General features: G+C 38.2%; 1 protein-coding gene across 1 annotated transcript in view; it reads right to left on the bottom strand.

Annotated features, from left to right (window-relative positions):
- The window catches only part of LOC137237262 (uncharacterized), a 207698-nt gene that overhangs the window by 120583 nt on the left and 67313 nt on the right, over positions 1 to 19802 (bottom strand). The window contains exon 3 of the mRNA XM_067760684.1: positions 8387 to 8429. The gene's annotated coding sequence lies outside the window, so the exon portion shown is untranslated. The remainder of the gene's footprint in view (positions 1 to 8386; positions 8430 to 19802) is intronic.

Raw genomic sequence — 19802 nt, 5'->3', positions numbered from 1 at the left:
GCTGGGAATCTATAGCTAAGGCATTTAGTGGCATGACTGGAACTGGCTCACTCTACCGGCATAGTTTAAATTTCAAACTCTTGTCGACGAAATGTAGATATAAAGTTGCCGATATGAAGATAGGGTAGAGTTTGCTTATTTCGATTTCAATGTCATCAAGAATTTGTTAAGGTCGGACATTTAATGCATATAACCTGGTTTACTCCTAAAATGGGCATAATGGAGCTGGCAAAAATTCATAACTATATAAAATTGTATGCAGTTATTCGAAGGTGACACTAAATCTTCATCGCGGCTACCAGTAATGGCAGTCACAGATATAGTTCCAGACTAAATGGCACTAGATGTCGCTATGCAAACTTCCTTATTTGCAGCTTATTATGACAATAGGAGTCGAAAAGCCTTTGATTTGTACTGCTAAGCACTGTTAGAGAGCACACTGAGCAATGTAAGAAGTGTGCGTATTTATAAAGCTGCACATTTGGTTGAGACATCTAGAGCTATTTGGTCACGACACATATCACAGGCTCATTGGCTCATATTATCGCAACTCATTGTTCCCGTGACGAGAATCGTGTTTATGTCCGTGATTGACTTTATTGGTAAGCATAATTGTGAAATTCTATTTAGATCATAGTTCTCTTCTAGCACTGATCAGTCACAGTCACGGGAGAAGGGAGACTCACATATCATGTTGTTTCTAAAAAATTTCGTAAACTGCACACCCAAGGGTGTAAATGTTCACAAAAAGTAAGTCAATTGGTACAAATTGCATCTCTCTCTGGCCGACCTAACTTATTCTTAAAAACTCAATTAACAAAAAAAATCTACAAATCGCTTACTGTGTCCCTTTTGCTTACTGTCGTCTAAAAAAAATACGAAGAAACCGCAAAATGTTGTCTTCTTGGTCCTTGAAACAAAGTGACGGTCCGCTTTCATGGGTGAATACAAATAAAAATATCTTCTATTTCGAGGCATATTCTCTAACTCGCATTGTACATATTCAATTTTGCCACTGGGTTGGATCTACCTTAATATTAGAGTTGGCAAAAACAGCATGTGCGGTATTAATTGCAAATGATCAAGTAGGAAAGGTAATCTGCTGTTTAGCGTTTGGCTCTAAACCACCTAGGCGATTTGGTTGTCGCGTAAAAGGTCACGCCAACTATGCCTGCTTCGCGATAACTGACTCTAAATGGGGGCAGCAATAGGGTTCAGGTTTTGCTCCCATTGGCACCGGTAATTGTTAGCAGAGGAAGGGGGATACTCTAATGAGTTGGAAAAAGCAGGCGCCATAAATTGAGGTCAACCTCTTTCCCTGCTTCCAACTACAGGCAAGTAACGGAAAATTTTTTTAGCCGAGGTGTTTTTTCTAGTATTTGTAATAAGGACTAGCCATCACAGCCTTTGGCATTAATTCGCTGAAATATGTTCATATCCACATAAAATTCCCACATCTTATTATTAAACCTTTTACGTTACACTCTAATATCATCACGCATAGGACTATTAATCTTTCGGTATGATACGTATGATGAGAGACCAAGAGAGTAGTGTTATTTTGTTATATAAATCCTCGCTCTCGAGATACGTTTTCGGGTCGAATAAACTTGTGGTAATACTAAGGCCATATAAACTTTTGTGATAGCTTCACGTTTTCAACGTCTGTATATCCCTTCTTTGGTTTCACGAATAAGTTATCATAAGGCGCACTCTAATGTGCATATACTGCTACTGATATTTTGATGAATTACTTAGCGCGCGTACAAGATTGACCTTTGTGATGTGCAATTGGCAAAACAGCTTGTCGCTGCTTTTGTTGTAATGTTAAAAAAAGTATGTACACAAAAAAATATTCTACCGCTTTTTATTATAAACTTGCATTGAGCTAAAGTTGATTGCATACAAAGAAGATTTATTTATGTATATTTAAGTGAAAGGAAAGGATGCAGCTGCACACCTATCAATTAATCTCTGAAAGCTAGCCAGCCGTCATTCAGCTATTCATAAAATCACTCAATCAAATTGGCACCAAGTGTATAGCTTTGAGCATCGATCAGCGCCTTTTATTGCAGTTAAGTGATAGTTGATTTGGCTATTTTTGGTCTCGACATCTTTTAACAAGTAGCAATTGGTATTATATGTAATATTATCAGGGGGAATAATTTATTGTGTGTTCAATTTTTCGTGTCACACGTTAGTCACGATTAATAAGTTATTTTAAAAATTTATTCTATTTAGATAATTTAGCTACAACAAAGTTTATTTATGTAAAATGATCCTTTGAAAAGAATAACAAACACTGTTAAATGCTTTCGTTGGATTTCCGACTGTTTTTGTATTGGTTTTAGTTGGTAGCACAGTTCAAAGTGCAAGAGCGCTTCAAAAAGTGGCGGTAATATAAAATTTTTACAAACTTTGTTAACGAAATTTTCCGGTTGCAATATGTACGGTAGCATTTGAAATAAAACCTAAGAAAAAAATAACTAGCAAATTTAATGCTTGACAAAAAAAAAAAAAAAAACCAGTAAAGGTGTGCAATTTTAGCAGTTTTTAAAGTCATTTGTGAAAGCTATATATTAAACATGAAGTGAACAAAATATTAAGGATCATAAATTTATTCTAGAGTACTTAGAATCTATTTATTTCACGGCCAGTGCAACATTACTTAACTGCTGGATTTAAGTAAATTTTAGATGCTTATAAAAAAAGGTACACTTTCATAAACATAAACCGAAGATATTAAATAAACTATTAAAATATGTTATATTTAAAAGCATAAATAATTTACAGTAGTGTAAGTTAGTAAAGTAGTACACATAACCCTTTTAATAGTATTTTACCATTGATCACCCAAAAGTTCGTTGCTTAAGTCTTTCGTTCAAAAGCATAACAAACAGTTTGTATGACACTCGCAATATTCAGAAGTATTAAATTCAATAGCTGCAACGAATGCAAAATATTTTACAATAAAGCTTGCCCTTAGTATAAGAATACAGTAATTAAGTTATGACCCAATTAAAAGTAAATCAATTTAATGCATCATAACTGAAGAGCAGGTCAAATTAAACTGGTTGCTCAATAAAGACCCCACTTAAATAAATTTGTTTAATAGTTTTAGCAGCTGGCTGTAAACAAAATAGAAGTGACACATACTAATTTGAGTTGCTCTGTTAATTTTTCCTAAAATGAAATTAATACTAAAACAGTAATTATTAAATACCAATTAATGTAAAGAGGTCTTGAACACATTAAATTAAAAAATTAGATAATTAAAACAGCAAGAAATAAAATAGTTATGACCATATTATTTTGAACCCAAACTTCAATGAAATGTCTTTTAGAGATGCTTACCAAAACAAAAAGAATCTTCATGTAGTTATTTTTTATGTTGGATTAATCCTGTTTTGTCCAATTTTATGCTTACCTAGTCAACATACTGAAGTTTACCCCACACTACTCCTACAAGTAAGTATGGATGAAATGACTTTCAGTTAAATCCGTGGCGATTTTCGCTTTATCACAGCTGAGCTTATTGGATGCCTACATACTTCAGGACGTAGTAGTACTTGGAACTATAAAGCAGACACCATCGGAAAGAATCGACTAAAGCTTTGGTTTGCCCAGAGGGTAAATGATTAAGAATATGCTCTAGGCTAGATATGCCTATCAATCTCAAGAAGAAGGAATTAAACTCTGAAAGCGGAGCCTTTTGAATAGTTGTATTCAGAAATTATTAAATACAACTAAAATTTTCTGAGTTATTTCAGAGGGTTCCACTTCAGAGGAGCGGTCATCAAAGTTTTTTTTTACTTTTGCGCTTCCTCCAGAGTAGGAAACGAATTCTTCTTGGACTAAAGAAAACATTTCGAGTGATTTTTAGAGACGCCCAAGCTGAAGGAGCAGCCATCACGTAGTTTTTTTTTACCATTTTTCCTCCTCAGAGTAGCGGAATGAATTTTAACTGGGCCAAGAAAATTAGCCGTGAGTACCAACCAACGAAGTTCCCGTGAAAACTAATTACTTTATATTAAATACAGATTAAAGCTTCAGCCCAGAGCTTAAATCTAACTAGAGCTCGCTTTTTCACAAGAGCTTCTTTGACCTTATGTCGGCAACAACTTAAAACGGCAAACTATCGTGTTATTATAGGCTTATTATCGACAGCGAATTACTGTAGGCTAGTTATCGGCTTCTGTTTCTTAACATTCCAATAAGACATCGTTAACAAATCAATAACACACCGAAAAAAAAATTGGTAGCAGTCGGATAAGAAATCCGTAAATTTTCGATATCAAATCAAGACTTTTTTGATAGAATTATTTAACGAATTGATAGCAGTCGCAAACTTGTCTATAGCAAATCGATCACTTTTCGAAATTAATCGATAAGGCACCGATAAAAAACTGGTAACACTTGGCAAACACATTTATGGTGTTCGATAACGCATCGATAAATTTTTGATAATGTATCGATATGACTTCGAAAGTCAATAAATTTTCGACAACAAATCGATTATTTTTCGATGAAAAATTGATAAAATACCAATAACTGATCGATAAATAATATTCAACACACTGATAACCTTTTCTATTAATAAGAAGTTTATAATATGTTGATAAGGAATAAATAACTGCGGTATATCTCGTCGAAAACCGATAAGACGTCGACAAAAAACCACTTACACTTCGAGAAAATTGATAATACTACCTTTTGGCTTTGGTTATTTCCTTTTGTCTCTTCTACTTTTATCAAGGATAACGGGTTTTTGCCCTGAGCGAACCTTGCCTCTGGGGCGTGCGATTCATAGCCATGACTTCCAGAAAAAGATCGCGGCGAGGAAATGATAAGATAAAAATCAAACAGGCCGTCGGAAATGGTCGTGCTGAATTATGTTTTGCAAGCAGGAAATATATTACACGGTCTTTGTTGCCTCCATCCAAATCGAACTACGTCACTTAATCGCGCTTGCTCCCACTTCTCATATATATTAAGGCGATCCAAAAGACGACAGCTCACTGCGTAGGAGAAAAGGCGACAGCGGTTCGAACGTTGAGTTCTCCAAGAGTAAAGTCTTGCAAAGGTCATCTCATAAGATGCATTATACTTCTTACCCACTTGTCGCACCGATATTGCTATTAAAGCTATACTGTTCCGCTCTTGGCAGTCATTGAAGAACCTCTCAGTAAAAACTCGTTCGAATCAGTTACATTTGAGTGATTACAGTAGATACTCTTCTTTATGGCAGTGTGAGTTGTTGTTAAAAAACAGAACATAAAATATTTTCAATGCTTGTCACTAAGTTGTGTTAACCTATTTTCTAATGAATTTATCAATCATTCTTGACAGGTAAAGTCTTCACAGGGCGATAATTCTTTTACAATTAGCTGAAAATTTTGTAGGAAACAATGTGTGCATATTCGAGTTGGTACTTTGTTGCTGACTTAAAAAATGTCACACGTAGATGTAAATATTGCAGTTAATAAGAAAAACATTAAAACGTGGTGTAAAATGAGAACGTCAAAAAAAACCAAAGCCGGCAAACAAATAGTAAAAAACTAGCACAATGTGACACGCACACACATACAAAGTAAGTATTTGTTGTATTGTATGATACAACGCGCTTTGGATATTTTATGTCATATTTTTTCTTATATCATCTACACAATAAGTAAGTACGTAAGAATTCACAGCGCCTACTATTTTCAAAACAATGAATAAAAATAATAATAAGAAATAATAGAAAAGCGTTTCAAAGGAATAACAAAGCTTTAAAGTTAAAAAAAATAATAGAAAAAAATTAAAAAGCCAGCAAATTCAGCAATAATGACTTGAAAATGTCAACCTGTCTTTTTCCGTTGCCGCCATAAATTGGTGGTATATCGATTAAAATTGAAATGGATGACACCAGCCGCAAACTCTTAACATTCCTACGCTGCCATTGAGCCAAACTATACAACAGCCAACAACAACCAACAAATGAAAGTTAACACTCCAGCCGTGTACTGAACCAATAAATAACTGAACTTTTACAGTAAGCAACAACATGTTGCAAGCAGAATATACGACACGCGCTAGCACTTTTATTGTAGACACAAAATGGTACAACGTTGCTTTTGCTGACGACATGAAACAATGTCTAGTCGTAGTTCTATTGCACCGCTGAGAATTAATGATGAGTTGCATTCGTAGTGATGCCATGGAATATTGATGAGAAGCTGGCGTGCAGACGATACCTTTTATAGTGTCAGTATGCGTTGGAGACTTTTTCTATACAGTTTTGTTTATTTATAAATATTTTTCTTTATGATTTTTCTTAATTTTCTCTTTGTGACATCTCATTAAATTTTAAGGTCAGTTGGTAAACGCATTGCACCTTGCACTCGCTCGTTTATTTGTGTTTGGTGTTATTAAGTGACATCATGTCAATGATAGCATTTGGAAAAATATCGCTGATATGAAAATGTGTACCCAACAAACATTTCAATAAATGTTTTTGGAAATAACTATTATAGCAAGCAAAATATAATAGCTTCCAAAATTAAAATTATACATTTTTTTCCAGGAATCTTTTTGAAAGCGTTTACAACGAATATTTTTTTAATGACTTTACTTTATATACAAACAAAAAGCCAACGTATTTTTTTCTTTTAATCTTTGATATAAGTTTATATTTATAAGGTTATAACCATGCTTCCGTATCAACTATTTTATGTTTAATTTCAAATGTGTTGTGAAGGAAAAATTGGCGTTTTCATGGACCAGCCAGTTCCACCTAACTGATTTCTTTAAGCTTTTCAGAACATGCTTTCCGTTTACTGTGTTTGCTGGGTAATTACGAACTTTAAATTTTACATAAACATACTGGATAAGAAAAATTGGGGAGTGCGAGATTTTCCAGTGAGTTTTCTAGCTCCGTATCATGCTCAATTCTCACGGGAATGCTTTGGCCCATTGGAAGACTTGAGAAGCAGAGGTCACAATATTTTTGTACATATGAGTTGTGATAGGCAGATGTCGTTGTATTTCATTTACCAAATACGACTAAAGGCCAAGCAGCGCCATATATTTTTGAAAAAAGTAGGTTTATTAAAGGCAGCATTTTAAACTGAAGATAAGAAAGTAACAAATTATCTGGCTCACTGCTATTTGGATTTACTTGGCTCTAATCATTGTTATTGCATTTACATGCAAAATTATTCATCTGGATCAGGATCATTGCGATGGTATGATGGCTTTTGCCAGTGCTAGAGCTCACTAATTTTAAACGATATGATTTGTTGAAATTTTAGCAAACGATTTTTCACGTACAATAACAATTGTGGTACTCAATAGCTCCATTTTAACATGGCTAACGAGATGATTATTATTATTAGTTAAAATTTAAGAATAATAGAATTTCAATAATAATAATAATTCCGAACGGTGTTATGGTCCAAAGTACACCCAACAGTCATGCATTCGCATGACACAGGATTTGTAATTTTTTTACGAGTCGTTGAAAGGCAGGGACTTGTTAAGTGTCGAGATCTAAAACTGCTTAACCGCAGATAATTGCTAAACTCATCAGCTAAGTAAAACGCCAACAAGCTAGGTTGAGTGATACTATATATGAATCAGGTTAGTGGGGTAAGTGAATTGCTAATTAATAAAAGAGGTAGGAATAGAATGTTTAATGCTAAAAAATGATTCCAAACTATCAATTATGCTTGAGTGCGATTTATAATCCTGACGCGGACTGCGGATGGGCTCGTTTAGTTCACATTTGTTTCTGCATTGTTTAACGTTAACTTCGTTTTGTAAAAAAGGACTAGGAATCAAGCCTTACACTAATTTGATCATAAAAATTACTCCAAGCATCTGTCTACGACTTGGAATGCTAAAAATATTAATGAGTTTAAGCTGACTGGTATAAGGAAGAAAAATTAACAAGGAACCCCATTGAAAATCCCTTAAGGTAAAGAGTAAAAACTGTTTTTGAATTGATTCTAACTTATCTGCATGAACTTGATAACGCGGATTCCAGACTATCGCTCCATATTTTATTGTTGGCCTGACCAATGTGGTAAAAAGGGGTTTCGTAGATAAAGATCACTAAATTCTTTTGAACAATGCTTTGCAAATGCTAACACACTTCTAATCTTATTGAGAGTTGCATTAATATAAAGGTTGAAATTAAGCTTGCTTTACATCACAACCCCTAAGTCAAGAAACTCATACACTTGCTCAAGGTTGTAATTGCTAATTGTATAGGGAGCTAGCATAAAAATCGTTAAAAAAAAAAATTTGCGAACTCCACCACAGTTGCTATTCGCTCATTATTGTCTTGATTAGATGTTAGCACTTAAGTTGATAAGTAAGCTTTTACTAAAAATATTTTGCTTACCTTTAATGTAACTCTTTTTTAACAAATTTTTTTCGTTCAGCACCTGCAAAGAAAATAAAAAAACTCGTTCAAATTTTTGATTCTAAATTAAACGCATAATTTTATACCAATTTCACACATAGTTTTAATAAAATATTTAGTTAAATTTTCTATATTAAAGCCCTCATTGGGTTAAATTTACCATATAAAATGAAAACTCTTAGTTATCTTATTATTTTTTTACTATATGCCTATTTGAGTTAAAAATCTAATCGGTGTTTCGGATTTCATTGTCAACCTTTCTACGATACCAAATATAATTTATAGTTTTATCTATGAAAATCAGCAATACTTGAGTTGTGTTAAGTAAGCTTAAAGGTATATTTTATTAAGCTTTATATGGGGCTCGATGCTATGGGGACTCCATGGGCCATGCGAAGTAGGAATATTCGGTGATACTGAAGTTCATGCCCCTTCTCTTGATAATGGAGTACTTTTTTAATATTTGGACCACAACTTATTAAAATCCACAATTATGTTATTTCAGAAAATAGATTTTCTTTTATAAGATGATGCGTTGATCATGTTTGAATATTGAAGTGAAGTATATATTCGGTCTTCTCATCTTAAACGTTTTTATACACCCAATATGTCTTTCACATGATAGGTAACTATGACGTCTATCTGGAAAACACTGTTTTATTGTCATGAACGTTGGCTAGTATAAAATAAGTGGGAATAACGCATAACCAAAATGAGTCGAATAACGGGAGAAATCAACATCACATATTATCGTTCTTTGTCCCACGTGGTAAATTTCTTAGTCACGAACTGATAGTCCCAGTTCAGACACAGATTGTTGGCAACACTTTCCTTTTCACTGTCTCCCTTTCATCGCGCTAGCGGCCGCCAATTTTTATCTGTGTCTAAACTGGAACTATTAGTTCGTGGCTCAGAAATTCACCACGTCGTAGGAAAATTGTCTTATATAAAACGGTATGTTGAATTCTCTCTCTCCCATAAGAGCAAGCGATGAACTTTCTTGTTATTCAACATTCCTTGGTATTATTTATTTATTATTAAAGGGCACAAGTCCATGACCCTTTAAGAAAAATGCCAAATTCCATCGCATGTAGTGTCGTATAGTGTAAATGTGGCGTTTCGCCAATAAAGAAGTTCTGAATAAAACAATGCACTGCTTTCATGATATCATTTTTGTTTGAAATTATTATTTTATTTATGCTTGTTGTGAAGATATTGGCATATTTCTAATACGTAGTCATAAAATTATCTTCTGCGTGGCTTAAAGTGCATAATCGGAATTTATAATTTCTTCTAGGTTTCATTTTAATGAAATTCTTCACTACAGGTGTGTTTCATTTCGAAAATATTATTGTCACTTGATTACATCTCTTCTACTTTGTAAGAAATATGAAAGGGGATCTGTCACTCACTTTTTTCTTATACGAATACATACTTCATTTTCCCGATAAAAGTGCGTCTATGCTACGGCTGTTAAAATGATGCAAACCTGGTATGGTATTTGTAAGATGAGTATGATCATCAGATATGATAACCAGGGCCTCTATTACGTGTTACGATCAGCGATTGAAAACCATTTTCACTCAAGTGATAACTGTGCAACTGTCAAAATATTTCTAAGGATAATAATAAGTTATGGATCTATAGAGTACTATTTGTTGCTAGTTTGCTTATGCCACTAATCCTATCGTACATGGATCGTAACACGTAATACGGGCCCAGTCGGTGGTGGTTACACCATGCGAAGTCTAAAGCCAATTTTTTATTATTGTTTACACTATTTCATTTTTTAAGTATTATTTCAGATTATATTTTGGCGAATATTAGCAGTTCTATACATCACCAGCTGCTAGTAAATGAATGCAGAACAACAGTAATGTGAGCAGCTACACATACATGTAAACCGCTAAGCTAACAGCAAAGATAATATTTCACATACATATGTATATGTAGTCGGCAGCTAAGAGCAGAAGTTGTTACTCATATACTCTTATATAATTAGAATATAAACATATATAAGCAGGTGTTCGCGAAAAGTCTAGACCTTAGGAGAAATGGGTGAACGAGTTATCCGAGAGTATGAAAGCAGCGCAAGCTGACGAAAAATGAATCAGTTTTATTTTAACACGCTTTAGCGAAGTACGCGAGTATTGCAATTGTGAGGTACTACTCCCAAACTAGTCAATAAAGAAATATTGCTATACTGAATGTTTGTGTTATTTATGCGATAGTTCAGGGATTCGAACGATAGCAGAAGGTGAAAACTAAGCAGAATTTCCCAAAATTTGTTACAATATATACGACATGCTCAGATATAAACTCGAAGTCGTCTCTTAAAAACTCCCAATAATGTGCGAATATTAGCGAAGTCATGATTAATTAAATAAACGATATTTTTCTTTCGCACTTTTTGGACGTTAATGCATATTTAGTAAAAAATATCACATATAAACTTTGGCCTCAATTGGAGTTAGTTAGGAATTGCGCATATGAGTGAAATTTGAAATTGCTCTCTATTAAAATTGAGTTTTTTGATTTCTACTACCCAATAACTAAACTTATAAAAATGTCCGAAATTTCATGCTGTGTCAAGTATGGTCCTAAAGTGGAACTCTCCACTTATTACATTTTGTTGATAGTACATATTTGCAAACAATGCTTGAAGTTTAATACGTCTGCAAAAAACTAAGTAACACGCTCACTCAAGAAATCAATTACGGCATTTAAAAAGTCTCAAAATGCATAAAATTTGCATTCCGTTGTAAATTTATCACCACTAAAGTTATTAAATATTCATATCACAGCGACTGAACAACTCCTGGAGGTACCTGCCGGCAACTTTGTGGAAATCGCCATTACTCTCTATTTGTGACGATTTCTGTGTCTCGTTAATAATCACGTTTCCAAATACTAAAATTAAGTAGCAATAGATGGCGCAGTAAACCGTGATTGCGATGTATAATGCGACAAAAAAAACAGTATATAAGTAACAGCAACAATCATAAATATATGCTACCGCAGCTAAATTATCATCTATATCCGTGACAGAGATTTTGTGTTGGCATTATTATGAGCTGTGATGTCACAATCATGATGTCCTCGTATTTGTGATATCATGAAAATTTAAAACATAACCACACTTTCTGAATCACCCAAATAAAATAACTCTAATTACCCACAAATATATTGCGCTGTGAAAAATGTATAGCCACTTTACACTTACTTGTTCCTTGTTACATTTTCATGCGCCCCATTTTCAATTAAACTCTTAAATATTTAACTTGCTAAAGTTAAATTTCCTTTTCCGTGACCCGCTATAAATGAAGTAACATTTTATATTTTAAAATCTTTCACAACACTATTTCCTACTTTTTACTTTTTTTAATTTGTAATGATTTTCTTCTGCGTTATGCTTTTGTTATCAGTGTTTTGCTCATTACAATTCCACAAAAGCGTTTTAAGATTATGCATTAAGTTTACGTTTCTCTTTTATCTTTTTTTTTGTTGCTTAGTGTGACCCTCTTGATACCACAAAAAAAATCAGCAATTGAACTTGTCATGATTCCCAGCGGTGTCACCTCAACGGCAAAAGGCAATAGAAATGTAAATAAATCTGAGTTAAACAAAGTCGGCCAGCGGAGCAATTTCAACGGCTTTTTCTTCAGCAGGTGACATTAAAACCATTTATCTATCTTTACCCAGCAATTTTTGTTAGAGTAAAGTCAAGGTTTTCTTTATTGTGGATGAATGATTTTTTTCTTTTTAGTCGTAAAAAATTCGTTTGCCTACATACAAATCGGCTTGATAATGTTGTAAAGCAACTACCAGAAAAAAATAAATATAAATGAAGAGACTCAAGCGACTTTGCCTGCTTTCCAAGAGTTTTTACTGTCGACGTTAGTAATTCCTTTAATTTCATGCTACTTTAATATATAATGTTCTTTTTTCTTAGTTTTTCCTTATTGACATTCTTAGTGTTGCTGTTAAGCCTTTGTTTGTTGTGCCTTTTGCTATTGCATTTATTGCTATGCTTTGTTTTGCTGTAGTTTTTTGTCACAATTTGTAAAATTGCTTTTTAAGTGACATTATTAGGTTCAACCACAAACAACAACTACACTAAAGTGAAGCTGCGTGCATGTTGGACGTTGCATGAAGCTTTAGATAATACGTTGTTGTTGTTGTAGTGTAAGTAGTTGGGAATCTTTTTGTTACTCTTTGCATTTAAAAGAATATTGGTGACAAAAGTTATGCATATACATACAGTGGTGTCAAAATAGTTGGCCAAATCAAAACGTATTTTACGCAAAGTGGAACGATTTTTCAATATCCCTTGTCGAATTTAGTATGGAGATAACTTTGTTTCAGAATCATCTCGTTCTCGTTGAACTAAACTAAATACTTCAATTTTGCTTTTGAATTACTTTGCTTTCCAATTTCGACTTCCTTCCCCGCATCCCGCCGTGGCGGCCGTCATGGTGTGGCAGTAGATTGCTCAACCTAAAACGCCGAAGATCAAAATTAGGAAAAAAGGGTGGTCCAAGGGTGGCCGCTCCTCGGTATTGATTTGACAAACACTGCGAGTGTATTTTAGTATTATCAGAATACAGCGCCAAAAAAATGGCAACTTTTTCGATGTAAATGTGGGCACTGCCACACCCATTTCCATAACTGTTTCAATTTTCTAATTCTCGTTACGTACAAAGTCTCGGCTTAACATAACATAACATTACATAACACAGCATAACATAACATAGCATAACATAGCATAACATAACATAACATATACATAACATAACATAACATAACATAACATGAAATAACATAAGATAACATAACAAATCTTTGAAATACCTAGACAAAAAACTGAACTTCTCGGAGAAAATCCGAAAGGGCTGCGCACACAAAAGCGAGTCTGTGTTCATTATTGGCTAACACAGGCGGCCCAAAGTTATGTACAAGGAAGCTAATTTCAGCAGCCGCAGATTCTATACTTTTACATGGTGCACAAATCTGAGCGGACGTATTGAAACAGCGGAAGAGAGTCTTACGGAGAGGGTCGCTACGAATAGCTTCGACTTACCGAGTCGGCGGATCCGAGTCGAGTAAGGAAAGTGGAACAGGAAACTGATTCCTTAACTGATGCCATAGTTAGGGTGACCAAACAGAGAGGTCAACTACACTTGACCCAATTTATAATCTGACACGGTCACGTCCGTAAAAACCTCCACAGAATGGGAATGGTTGAAAACCCGAATTTCTTATACTGCGGATAGCTTACCAACGTTCGCCACAACTTCTTCTTATGTGAGCACTTCGCCAAACAGAGAATGGGGTAGAAGAAACAAACACTTAGCGACTTATCCCAATCATTGTTATCGATAACATGACCTGCCAAAGCGGCAAGTGGGATATGGTCAGCACATACATATATATGTGAGGCATATACTTCTCAGTTCGAGAAGATGGTTGCCTAGCCCATAAGAGAGAGTGAAGCCATGGAGCTCACGTAGCGCCCACCTAGTTTCAAAGTAAAGCTAAATGGTGTCTCAGGTATAGCGCGCTAAAATAGGATTATTAGTTGGATACCAAAGCTCCACAATTGTTTCTCGTAAACAAATTATCCATATGAATATTTTTAACGCCACTAGTGTACTCGTTTTATTTTAAATAAGTTTGCCTTTGTACTATTGAAGCAAATGTCTCTGTTTTACAGTTTGCAAGCGAAAGTTGACCCAGTGCACAATGGCGAGGAAGCAAAGTAAGTCAGCGAACAATAACAAAAAAAAAATATATAAAATTGGCAGACTTATTTTTGTTTTGAGCAATGCCATTCCGAAAATTTTTGCATATTTTCAAGTAGTGCTTGAGTTCCTATCCATGTGTTTAGGTGTGTTGCTGTGTATTTAAGTAAGAGCACACATTGTTAGGCACAAAATGTAGGTACAATATAAATGGTTAATTGTTAGTTAACTTGTAAATTGCCTTTTCAAATTTCGGTTGTTGTTGAAGAAAAAAAGTTAAAAAAAAGAAAAAAATACACAATAAGATAAGAAAGTTCTGCCGCAAAACTGTGACCGAGCAGTGCGGATGAGGGGTGGAGCTCCGAATATAAACACCAACGTCACTTGGCTTAGACCTCTTACTGCCTTTTTTGTTATGCTTTCTCGTTTAACTTACGGACAATATTATTAAGTTACCTTTTTGGGCAGAAATTCATTGTGCACACGCGAAACGCTCACAAAGGTTCACATGTCAATGTTTTAGGATTTTTAAATTATTACAAAATAAAGTAAAACAAAATAGCAAAATATTAAATAATAAAATAAAATAAAGCAAAATAAAATAGATTTTAGTAAATTAAACTTAAATAAAATAAAATATAAAAAATAAAATGGAATAAACAAATTAAAATAAAATTAAATTAATTATAAAAAAATAAAAAAATAAATGTAAGTCGCGATAACCTCCGAAGAGACTTTAGGCTGATCTTCTCTTCCAATTTGCGTCGTGCTCCTCTTGATTTTCCCTACAAATTGGCCGGACGGGACCTACGTGTTTTATGCCGACTCCGAACGGCATCTGCTCCCTTGGAGCTTTTCATGGCAGAAACACACTAGGAGCGCTTGCCAAACACTGCCGAGGGCGACCGCTTAGAAAAATTGTCTTCTAATTGAAAAAAACTTGTTTATAAAATTTTGATGTTGCTTTGCCCAGGGTGTGAACCCAAGGCATATAGTGTGGCAGGCGGAGCAGGCTACCATCACACCACGTTGGTCGCCTAAACTAAATTAAATAAGATAAAATCCAATAAAATAAAACAAAATAAAATAAAGTAAAATCAAATAAATTTAAATAAAATTAAATAATAAAAACTTAGTTAAAACCACCCTCGCGAAGGGCAGACATCTTGCCGCGATGCGAGGGCTTAGTCGCTGACCACGGGACTATGCCACCCAGTAGGATGCAGGTTCACATGGATCTCCATGGCTGCGGTGGCCTAGTCCTGGGGTGAGCGATGACCAAGATCTGTCCCCTCCCAATCCAGGGTGTTATGCGGCACCGTGCCCATTGGATGGTTTGCAGCCGGGAGGTTAATCTGGCTGTATTTGTACGGAGCCTCTCTGACACCGGGCCGCCTCAGAGAGTAAAAATGGTCTTACCGCGGTAAGGGGCTCTGCCGCGGCGGACGACACTTTTCCCCCTTTCAATAAGGTGACCCTAAGCTGGCCTCGTCTAGCAAGGGGTCGTACGAACAAGATGAACAACAAAAATAAAAAAAAACAAGAAAATGATAATCCTTTCTCCTCCACAGGGAGAAGGACAACAGCATTGGCATCCATACGCCCTAGTGAACGAGGGAGGGCTACCAATGCTACCAAGGCTAAAGTGAAGAGCGACTTGGTGGGGGGCGGCAATAGTATGGCGGCGAAGGGAGTTGCGCTGGTAACGGCGAACCCTGACGCGCCTGCTGTTGTCGGACACCGACCAAGCGCCGGAACGGCAACCTTTTTTCCCACGGCTGTGGCAGGGGTCTCTGGACCTGGCCACTCCGAGCCAAGGGAAAACGGGGCCGCAACAGCTACTTTAACCGGGGGAGCGACTGCGTTGGAAACGACGGGTCGGCTCCCCAGGGACGACAAGAGGGCAACCTCAGTCAACACCGTCTTAGGTGATCGGACGGGGGCAAGCACCAGTATGGCGGCGAAGGTAGTTGCGCTGGCAACGGCGAACACTGACGCGCCTGCTGATGCTGGGCGCCCGTCTGACGCCGGTATGGCGACTGTTCTCCCCACGGCTGTGACAGGGGTCCCACGATCTGGTCACACTGAGCCAAAGGAGAAAGGAGCCATAATGAAGACATCATCCGGGGGTACGACCGCGAGGGCAACTACGGGTCGGACCCCTTCTCAAGAAGATTCCCACAAGGGATCGTTCCACAGGAACAAAAGAAGGGCTGCAAAAGTCCTGTCAAGGTATGAGGGTGTTCCGCTGGAAACGCTGTCAGAGAACGCCAGGAATTCGGTGGAAAGGGCGCGAGCTCTACTGCCGAATTTTCGGGGTTCTCTGCCAACAAGCGCAACCCCATATAAACGTCAAAGGTCCGATGAGGATATCAAACCACCGCCGAAAAGGCACCAGAATCACCCCGCGGTAGCCAAACCCAGCTTTGCCGAGGTAGCCAAGGGCCGGATCCTTATAGGAATCCTGGACCGAGGGAATGACCGTGGTGCAATCCCTAAAGACCAGTGGCCGTACGTCCGGAATGAAATCGGCAACGCCGTTCTCGACGTGCTGATGGAGTCTCCGGGTAGTCCGCCGCGAGGTTCTGATGCAGGATGGTACCAGGGCCAAATCAAGGTACTCGCTTGCGAGGACGCAAGGTCTGTTGCGCTGTACAAGGCAGCAGCCGCAAAGCTGGGACAAGTCTATCCCGGGGCGATTATCGAGGTCGTTGACTGGAAGGACATTCCGGCTCGGCCAAGGGCCAGGGCATGGGTTCCAGCGGTTCCAGCAGAACCTGAGAGAATTCTCAGGATGCTGCAACTGATGAACCCGGCTCTCCCAACGCAGGACTGGAGTGTCATCCAAGTCGAGGACGCTGAAGGACCTAGGAGACAGGTCGTGTTAGCCCTGAATAAGGAAGCTCTCGAGCCCCTTAGACGGAGCAAAGGAAGAGTGTTTTACGGCCTCGGGGAGGTCGTAATTCACGTATACCGTGGGGACGCACAGCGCGCATCCCTTTCGAGTGCCTCTTTGGACACGGACATTGAGGCACCCGAAGTGGAAGCGGAAATCTCCGACGCCGAAAGCGTGGTTTCCGCCACGTCAAATTGCGCAGGGGCTCTGGGCAATTTGTCGATGGAGGATGCTCTGCTGGATAGCGACGGAGAGGATCCCAACATCACGGTGATGGAGGCAGGGGAGTCTGAGCAAGCTCATGCTGAGGTTGCTCCAGATAAACCTGCACAAAAGTAAGGCAGCCTCGGCTGCTCTCATCAGTCGCCTTTCTAAAGGCGACGTCGAAGTGGTCCTTATCCAAGAACCCTGGGTGAACAACTCAAGGATTTGCGGATTGGGGGCCACTGGGTTTAAGCTCATCCGAGCTGCAGATGAAGGTAAAGTGAGAACATGCATTTTAGTAAAGTCAGAGCTAAATATCTTTCTCTTGCCTAATTATAGCAATGGTGACGTCACAGCGGCCAGTTTGTCAAGCGGAGGCACCCAATTAACGCTAGCCTCCGTTTATATGCCGTACGACGCAGAGGAACCTCCTCCACAAAAGACGGTAAAGGATCTGGTGGCCGACTCAAGCCATCTGTTAATTGGGACAGACGCAAACGCCCACCACGTGCAGTGGGGTAGTTCCGACATAAACACTCGGGGTGAGTCACTTTTTGAGTACCTTTTAACAACTAACCTTGTAGTTTGCAATGTAGGTAATGAACCAACTTTTATTACTAAAAACCGTAGAGAGGTTATTGACCTCACTATTTGTAGCGAAAGCGTTTATGGGTGGGTTAAAAAATGGCGTGTTCTTGATGAACATTCCTTTTCAGACCACCGCTATATTGAAGTAATGTTAGAGTTCTTCGTCGATCAGCCCATTGCGAGACGTAACCCACGTAATACAAACTGGGAACTACATAATGAGCTGTTAGCAAGAGAACTACCAGAACTGCCCCCACAAAGCCTCTCATCAACGATGGAGCTAGAGGGTCTGGTAGAAACCTTCACATCGGCTTTCTCAAAAGCCTTAGAACAGGCCTGTCCATTGCCAAAACCGCGCGGTAAGCGTAAACCTCACTGGTGGTCCCATGATCTGGACCTACTTCGTAAATCCTGTAGAGAACAGTTTAACAAAGCCAAATTCCTTGATAACGGGTCACAATGGCTAGAATACAAGGACAAACTAAGAACCTACAAAAAAGTCCTGAGACAAGCGAAGAGAACTTCATGGAGAAACTTCTGCACTGGAGTCGAGAGTGTCGTGGACACATCCAGGCTACGGTGCGTGCTTTCTAAGACGCAAACAGCTATTAGCTTTCTGCGGAGACCGAATGGTACCTGGACCAGCACAGAAGGGGAAACTCTAGAGCTGCTCCTGGACACACATTTCCCGGGAAATATGACAAACGCACCGGATGTACCTGCAGCAAACCAAGCTGTGAATATACCCATCACTGAGGAGAGAGTGAGGAGGGCAGTCAAAAGTTTTAAACCTTTTAAGGCTGCTGGACCAGACGGGATTGTACCCGCTCAACTTATCTACTCCTTGGAGGTATCAGCCAACTGGCTGCGGCACATATATACCGCTTGTTTGGCTATGAACTATATTCCGTGTGCATGGAGGAGCGCCACGGTCATATTCATTCCTAAGGCAGGCAAAGCCTCTCATTACGAGCCGAAGGACTATAGACCTATCAGTCTTTCATCCTTCGTACTCAAGACCCTAGAGAGAATAGTTAGCGATTTTCTCACTACAAGCATTGATAGGAATCTCATTTCGGACTATCAACACGCGTACACCAAAGGTAAATCTACGGAGACTGCGCTACACAGCCTAGTCTCTACTATAGAAACATCCTTGTTCGAAAAGGATTATTGTCTTGTGGCCTTCCTAGACATTGAAGGAGCATTCAACAACATAAGTCCAGACGCCGTTAACATTGCTTTAACTGATCTGGACGTAAATAGACCCCTAGTGGGACTAATTGATCAACTGCTCAGGGGAAGGAAAGTGCTCTCCTCACTGGGGAAGGTTGAGGTAACACGATTTGTCGCAAGGGGCACGCCCCAGGGTGGTGTCCTTTCCCCCTTACTATGGAACCTAACGGTAAACTCGCTATTAAGAGATACTAGTTGGGGGAGCGGGAAGGTCGTGGCATATGCTGATGACCTAGCGATTATCTACAGAGGCAAGTTTCCTCAAACTTTGTGCGACTTGATGCAGGTAGCATTGCGAGAGGTTTCCTTGTGGGCTTCCCGATGTGGACTCAGCGTCAACTCCGATAAAGTAGAGCTTGTCTTATATACCAAACGATACAAAATACCATCGTTGAACCTACCTGAACTAAACGGGGTGCGCCTAAGCCTGGCAGATAAAGCCAAATTTTTAGGCGTAGTTTTAGACAAAAAGCTGAACTGGAAGGACAACGTTATCCAGCGACAAAAGAAAGCGTACATTGCATTATATACGTGTAAAAGAGCCATTGGCAAAAAATGGGGACTCACCCCCAACATATGCAGATGGATTTATACCGCGATTATCAGACCCATACTGCTGTATGGAGTAGTCGTATGGTGGCCAGCCTTGAGCAAGGCGTCAAACCTAAACTTGTTGGGTAAAGTCCACAGATCCAGCATGATAAGCATAAGCGGGGCTCTAAGAACAACG

The sequence above is a fragment of the Eurosta solidaginis genome, chromosome 1 (genome assembly GCF_040869045.1).
Source record: "Eurosta solidaginis isolate ZX-2024a chromosome 1, ASM4086904v1, whole genome shotgun sequence".
Classification (NCBI taxonomy): domain Eukaryota; kingdom Metazoa; phylum Arthropoda; class Insecta; order Diptera; family Tephritidae; genus Eurosta; species Eurosta solidaginis.
This window is presented reverse-complemented; position numbering and strand designations above follow the sequence as displayed.